The 8,449-nt window shown below is 44.5% G+C and overlaps 1 non-coding gene across 1 annotated transcript; it reads left to right on the forward strand.

The window, feature by feature from the left end:
- The first annotated feature begins 425 nt into the window (after window positions 1-425).
- Window positions 426-497, forward strand: trnad-guc (transfer RNA aspartic acid (anticodon GUC)). Its single transcript has one exon. It is a non-coding gene; the product is annotated as a tRNA-Asp (tRNA).
- Window positions 498-8,449: the final 7,952 nt, after the last annotated feature.

Below are 8,449 nucleotides of genomic sequence, written 5' to 3' on the forward strand. Positions count from 1 at the left end.
GCAGTTTGGAGAAAAAAAACGCATTTCAAGACAAGATAAAAGCAAAATACTGCCGCTGCTGGAATCTGAAACAACAAATGAAAATGCTGGAACATCTCAGCATGTCTGACATCATCTGTGGAGAGAGACGAGCTGAGATTGTCCAGATTGTTCAGATTTCAACACAGGCCGTCTTTCCTCCAGAATTAATAAGAACATGCAGCTTGAAATGAACGGCAAACGCACCTTTCTGTCTCCGCTTGATTCTTGTTTTTTTCATGCATCCATCTCATTCTCTTTCTTGCTAATCCAAAAGTCGGTTGGTGAAAGCCGCTGTTTGCTGCATTAAATGGGACTCCGAATTGGAGAAACGAACTGATCTCGTCCGAACTCAGTTGTCGCTCTGAAAGTGTAAGTGGCAAGTGTACAGTACGCAAAGCATCGCTTCCTCGTTAGTATAGTGGTTAGTATCCCCGCCTGTCACGCGGGAGACCGGGGTTCAATTCCCCGACGGGGAGCTTGTTGCATTTTTATTATGTCAAATTGTACACTCTGGTCGACTGAAGTTTGGACATCAGAGAGGGACACAACAGACAAAAATTGTTCACATTATATTGAACCTGGGACGGTGGAATTTCGAAATACTACATCTGTTGGCCATATCATTTTGAAATCTAGCCGTACCCTGTAACTAAATTAAATCATTTAAATTATGATAAATCAGCAAGGCTATGTATTTTAAGTGAATGTATTAGTGCCGGTTGGCATTTTATTTTGAACCAAGTGGCATTTTGAATCACTGTTGTTTAGGATAGTAAGAATTGAATATGCAGCCTGTAGTCTGCATTGCACCTTTTGCTTGTACAGTGAGCATTAAACGCTTCGCACTCCCACTTTCCTATGTGCCTTCACCCGACAACATCTCCCTGCTCCGTCTCACAAGGCAGCCAACGTCGCACCTCCACTTTGTCTTTTGCCCATGGGAGGCTTATCGTGCCCAGTCCCCATTGTGTTTCACTTTGCTCAGTTGTATTGCCCAGATTGCATACAGTTCCAACTTTTCTATTCTCCATTAATAATAAGTGAATAAATAGAACCATCCCTTGATTAAACAGTCAGCTTTTAGGGGGTCATTTTCATGAAGTGCTGTGTGTGATTCCCGCCTTTATGCTTCTGTACAAATTCAGTCAAAGGAAAATTACCCAAATATATCTTCAATTCTGCTTCTCACTCACAAAGAACTGAATGGGTGACAGATACAGTTTCAATAGTCGCTTTAAAAGGTAGAGAATGGATTTACAAATTTAAAATCCAAGTGCGACATCAATGCCTGAAGTGGTTTTCAGGCTGTGGCGACGAGAATAACAATGCACATTCTCAAATTTGGATTGTTCAGAACCATAGAATGAAGCCTCCATTGTGGATGAAGGGAAACTTTAAACTGTGCAGCTGTGCTGTGCTTCAGGAGCTTGTTTTCCAGAAATCTCCATTAATCGAAAATGCTGCCTCATCCGCTGAGCATTTCCAGCATTTTCTGTGTTTGTTTCAGATTTCCAGCTTCCAGCTTTGCGTTGTGTTCTGTGCAGATGTTTCACTGGAACAGGGAACAGGTTCTGATCAGCCCTGTGACAGATAGAGTAGAATGTGTCTCCCGACTATCAAGCCTGCGAGATTTGCTTCCTGTTCTCTTTGTATAGTGGTTCTCATTTGAAGAATTCTTCTGACATGCATCATGCGGCTTCTTCATTGTTTCGTTATATTTTCTATCTTCCTCATCATCCAGCTCTGGCTTTGGTTCCCCTCCCTTTCAACCTGATTGGAATGTACCGATTCTGTACCTGAAACGTCTCCTGAAAAATCATCCATTGTCCTGTTACAGTTTTTCCTGTCAGATTTTGGCTCCATTTTACTCTCGCTCTATCCCAGCTCCTCCCGTTGAAGTTACTCCTCTTCCCATTCAGAAGTGCTACTTTAGATTGTTCGTTGCTAATATCAAGCTTGTGATACAATGATCACTGTTACCCAAGTGACTACCCACAGACACTTGGATCATGCAGTCAACCTTCCTGTCAGTCTGTGTGAGAATGGAATTAATTCTGTATCTGCAATACCTGATCTGCCTCCAGATTTGCTGCTCTATTTCTTTGTCACCACACCTACCTTTTTCCCTTCTCTGTCTGTTCTCTTCACATTGTATTGAATAGCAATCGCCCGGTTCACTCCATTTCTAAGCCACTTTGTCATCATTGCCAGTGTATTGTATTCCCAAATGGCTATTTGTGCTTCTAACTCACCAACCTGATACACCACACTGTGTGATTACACACATGCATTCTAAACCTGTCCTTGTATTCCTCTTAGATTCCTTCTTCATCTACTCTGATCTTATATGGCCCTACTTCTTCCTCGAGATATTCCTCCTTTCTACTTCTATACACTGATGTCTATCCCCCTGCCAGGTTAGTTCAGACCCTCCCCATCCACACGAGTGACCTCCCCATGAGGACACAGGCATTGAGTCCAGAATCATGCAAGTTATGCTGAGCCTTTAGAAAGTTTTGATTGTACCACAGCTGCAGTATTGAGTCCAGTTCTGCTCAGCACCCTTGAGGAAACACGTGAGGATCATTCAGCTGGTGCAGAGGAGATTAACCAGAATGGTTTCAGCAATGAGGCTTTTAGCCACAAGGTTTGGTTGGAGAAGCTGGGGTTGATATTTTTGGAGCAAAGCAGACTGAGGGGGAGATCTGATAGAGGTGGACAGGATTATGCCAGGTGTAGATCAAGTAGACAAAGAAATGCTGATCCCATTCGCTGAGAATGCAAGGACGAGGGTGCACAAGTTGAAGGTTTTGGGATGAGACAGAGAGGGGATGTGTGTGGAAGAACTTCTCATGCAGCGAGTAACAACCTGGAAGTCGCTGCCTCTGAGGGTGGAAGCAGAGATGATGAATAGTTTGAAAGATGAATTGGGATGGACATTTGAGGGAAATAAACTGATAGGGCTCTGGGGATAGAGCAGGGGAGTGAGACTGACTGGATTGTTGCATGGAGAACCAGCATGGACTGGATGTGGTTCCAGATATATATTTTTAATCCACAATCAGTCAGAGCAGGAGAGACAGACATTGTTTCCATGTCACCCCAACTCAGTACCGCTGACAGAGAGATACATAAATCCCAGTCCAAATTCTCACCCACTATCAGATTGTCAATGTGTCAGTCCTAAAATATTGCAGCATTGGCTGCAATTAAATTAAATGCCAGATACAACTGAATGATAGGATAACCTGAGACACCAACTGTGATCATTAAAATAAGAATACATATAAATTTGATGAGTACAGATTGAGATACAGATCACATACCCAACCTGATGCCTCATAGAGTGTATGGCAGATATTATATTCTAACAGTGAAAGCTAAGCTCAACATTCAAGCATAATGTTCTTACAACCAGAGTGAATGATGAAAGCATCAATTTGATTAATAAAATTTGAATAACACTTTCTTTGACTTTGCAACGATTGTGAGATGAAAAGATCCATGGTCCTTCCCAATTGTGTTCAAATAGAAAGTGATTTAATACTCGGCCAAATTCTCAATAATTCCATTAAAACCCACAGCATTAATGGTCTGTTTCTGTGCTGAAATTTCAACGTGGAATGAACTCAGATTGTTAAACAGTCACAGAGCCTGAGGTTATGTAATGAATCCCGCACTGTCAGAGCAGCAGAGGCGACAGATTCAGAATCATTCTCGAGCACATGTTCATTACCAGACACTGACAGAGACAGACTGTTACTGAACTCACTGACAGAACCTGATCCTGAATGACACTAATCAATCTGACACACATATATGGTACCACTGACATGGTCAGAAATCATCACAAACCCACATAGACTGCCGAATGTGCACAAACAGCACATGTTTCTTCAGAAGGAACTCTTCAAAATGCAGCTAATGAAAATACAACAAAACTTACTCCAACTTATAAATCAAAGAAAGGGTTTGATAAAGAAGCATCATTACTCCAAACTCGGGGTCTCGCCTGGGCCAATCCAAGCTCTCCAAAATTCTGCACAGTTCCTTATTTATAGTGAATCAACTGGTCAGCTGACTATTACATCACTTTAATTGGTTCCATGGTTCACTGGGTCAGCTGACCCTTTCATCTTGTTCCCATTTGTCTCATTACATCCAATCAATGTTGTCACCGGTTACATTCTAACAACACACACCCATTAAAGAGTGGGAGTTACAGACCCACATTTTCAAACCGGTTTACCACATTCCCACGGAGGATCACTGAATTATACTAAAATAATCCCACACTCACATCCAGCACCAGATGCTGACAGACACAGCATGAATTCCACATTCACATACAGCACCAGAATCTGATGTGCGTAATCAACATAGTCAAACTCACAGAGAGACACACTTGTTACACGACTGAAAGAGGATTTTTGGCCTGTCAAGTTCTGGCTCTCCAAGTGAGTAACACACCTCGGGCCATTCATCCACCTTCTCCCCACATCTCTGCCCATTCTTCATTTTCAGGCAATAATCCAATTCTTTCTTGAAGGCCTCGATTGAAGCTGCCTCTCATGCACTGTCAGGCCCCACATCCCAGACCATAACCACTCGCTGTTTGAAAACGTTTCTCCTCATGTATCCATTCCTCCCGTAAATCTGTTCCCTCTGCTTCTCAACCCATCCAACAATGGGGACAGTTTTTCTCTGTCAACTCTGTCCAGACTCCCCATGATTCTGAATACTGTTATCAAATCTCCTCTCAATCTTCTCGGCTCCAAGGAACGTGGTCCCAACTTCACCAGTTTATCTCAATAACTGAAGTTCCTCATATTTCACAATGTGTCTCACTTACACAGGCCAGAGGCAGCATATATTTATATGCAGGCCCCTGTCAATTGATCCCAATCTCACAGACAGGACCACCAACTGACAGAATTAATCCCACTCTCACAAACAGCACTGAAGTTAAACAGATGCAGAATTGGTGTCAAAGATTCCCAGATTTTGAGAATGATCTCCACATTCCCATTCAGTGCCAGTAGCTGACAGATACAGACTGAATTCCACGATCACATTGAGCAGCAGAGCACATTCAATGCCACAGACTGAAAGATATTCAATCAATATCACACTGATTCACACTGCCAGAGACTGACAAATACAGGATGAATCTCACAGATGGTTACAAAGACTGATAGGTACAGAATAAACCCAGCCCCCTCAAAGTGGCCGAGAAGGACAGCTACAACATTAATCCCAAACTGGCATATCATCCCAGGGAGTGAATGAATCCTGCACTCACTCTCAGCCCCCACTAACTGGCAAATACACAATGAGTCTCCAACACTCCCACAGACAGAATGACTCCATCAGTCGCATAGTCCCCGTGACTAAAAGATACAGAATGATCCTCACCTTCACACCCGAACAGAGAGTAAATCCCACACTCTCGCACTGTATCAGCGAGTGAGTAAATCCCACACTTCACACACTGTATCAGACAGAGGGTAAATCCCACACTCTCACACTGCATCATCCAGTGAGTAAATCCCTCACTCTCGCACTGTACCAGATGAGTAAATCCCACACTCGGATACTGTATCAAAGTTCCAGGGACCCAGGTTCAATTCCACCTTGGGTGATTGTCTGTTAAAGTTTGCACATCCTCCCCTTGTTTGTGTTTCCTCCCATGCTCCAAATGTTAAGTGGATTGACCATGTTAGATTGCCCCTTAAGTGTCCCAAATATATTGGTTAGGGGGATTAGCAGGATAAATATGTGGGGTTACCAGGATAGGTTCTGGGTGAGATGCTGTGTCAGAGTCTGTGTAGACTCGATGGGCCAAATGGCCTTCATCTGCACTGTAACGATTCTATGACAGTTAAGGCTGAAGTAGACAAACTTTGGTTTCTCAAAAAATCAAGGAGTAAAATGGGGTTGAAGCTGAAGATCTGAAACACTATAAGCTGCTACTACGCCCACATCTGGAGCCTGAATCCATAGTTTGGAATCCACATTTTCAAAGAGAAATACAGCTCATAGATTGCAAAGACATGTTACCAGGAAAATGGAAGGAATGTGGGGAATATTTTATGAGGGATTAAGAGATTTTGGATTGCAATCTTTAGAGAAGGCTGATTTATGGTTCAGTTCAAGTTTATAATTTGATACATTTTAATTTGACATGGAAGTACTCGATGAAAGGTCTGGTACGGGGAAGTTCCGAACAACAAAGGGACCTTGGCGTGTTTGTTCATAGACCTCTGAAGGCAGAAAGGCAGGTTAATAGCGTGGTGAAAAAGGCGTATGGCACATTCACCTTTATCAATCGGGGTATAGATTACAAAAGCAGAGAGGTCATGATTGTGGTGAACCACTGTTACTACATGTATGTACCTGGACACATCCATGCTGCACCTGGCCCGAGACTCCTCCCTTTCCACCTGGACCCCTCCCTTTCCACCCAGAGTGGGGTATAAAGGTGATGGTCCCTCCTTCTTGCGTCAGTTCAGACAAGGTCAGCTAAAATGGTGTGCTCCTGTTCTCAGTGAATAAAAGCCTATTAGTTTTCCCTCACTCTCAGAAGTCTCCGCGTTGTAATTGATAGTGCATCAATGATGTATAGAGCTTTGGTGAGGCCACAGCTGGAATTGTGTGTGCAGTTCTGGTTGCCATATTATAGAAAGGATGAGACTGCATTGGAGGGGATGCAGAGGAGATTTACCTGGGTGCTGCTTGGGATGGAACATTTAAGTTATGAAGAGAGGTTGGATACGCTTGGGTTGTTTTTGTTGAAGCAGAGAAGACTGAGGGGGCAACCTGATTGAGGTGTTTAAGATTGAGGGGAATGGACAAGGTGGAGAGGGAGCAGCTGTTCCCCTTAGTTGAAGGGTCAGTTACGAGGGGACACAAGTTAAAATTGAGGGGTGTGATGTTTAGGGGGGAGTTGAGGAAAAATGTTTTTACCCAGAGGGTGGTGACAGTCAGGAATGCACTGCCTGGGAAAGTGGTGGAGGCGGGGTGCCTCACATCCTTTAAAAAGTACCTGGATGAGTACTTTGCATGCCATAACATTCAAGGCTATGGGCCAAGTGCTGGCAAGTGGGATTAGGTGCCCAGGTCAGAGCATTTCATGCATCGGTGCAGACTTGATGAGCCGAAGGGCCTCTTCTGCACTGTAATATTCTGTGATACATGGCCTTACTACCCAAGCTTGAAAAGTTCTTTACTCACAGTTACTGTATTTTGTGTGTCATAATAAACTACAGAAATTTGGTTCATGTCTCAATAGTCAATTTGTTTATCCCACATAGAATTGTTGATATTTCAAAAGCGTTGCCTGATTCTGTGGTGAATGCTGAAAATGCAGTGACTTTTGGAAAACCTGTCAGAAACATAGTGTGATTTCTATTTATGTATTGTTTGATGTTGTTGCCGTTCTTGTTTTTAATACTGTGACTGTGTGGCAATCAAGATAAATAAATGAGTCATGGTCGAACTGAATGGTGGAAAAGAGTCAATGCGCCTTGTGGGGGGCCAAGGATAGATCCTTGGGTGATTCGGGAGGTAACAGCACAGGAGTGGGAAGAGAAACCATTGCGGGTGATGTTGTGCTTAAGACCAGAAAGAGAAGAATGGAACTGGGGAGTGCCATCTTACCCAGCTGAACAATCTCTCCACCTGTCCCCCACTATTGACATAGTTGACTGCACCATCCTGCTCCAATACCTTCCCACTGTCAGGTCAGTGTTCACAGCAGATGAAGATGTTAATGGACCTGACAACCTGAGGAAACTAATGACGAATGAAGGGCTGGGCCCCAGGAAACGAGTGTAGAGAAAGCTGGAGTTCTCAATCATCTTCGTCTCGGGCGGCAGCTCCTCCATCTCAATGTGTGTGGTGAGATCAGGCCATTCTGCTCAGTCAGGAACACCCAGACTGACTGCAAGAGAGAGAGAGGCTGAAATTAGAACCAAACAATGAGGGAGACCCACTGAGAGGAACCAAGCCCTGGCCCCAGACACAGGGCACTGGAAGATCCCAGTATTTCTCCCTGGCCTATGCAGTGAGGTTCTCTAACCCGGTGTGGCACTGTGCCCCACACAAGAACACAGGAAGATCCCAGTCTCTGTGCTGATTGGTGTGACGGGGTTTGCAGCGCCGAGACTGGGGAGCTGCAGCGTGACATGTTTACACAGGAAGCCGCCATTCGAAACCCTGAGCTGCGGATTGACAGCCGGGCGGGGCAGGATTCGCGCTGCCAAAACCCTTCCCCCATCCGAAGCCCCAACGCCGGCTCAGGATCTGGGCCCGGGGACTGAAGCCACTGGCCGGACATTTACCGCCGCCCGGTGTCTGATGGGGCCAGTGTGTACCCCCGCCCTCTGTCCAATCACAGTCACCGACCTGTGACCGACAGCTGAGAAAA

Source organism: Mustelus asterias, unplaced genomic scaffold (assembly GCF_964213995.1).
Source record: "Mustelus asterias unplaced genomic scaffold, sMusAst1.hap1.1 HAP1_SCAFFOLD_35, whole genome shotgun sequence".
NCBI classification, from domain to species: Eukaryota; Metazoa; Chordata; class Chondrichthyes; order Carcharhiniformes; family Triakidae; genus Mustelus; species Mustelus asterias.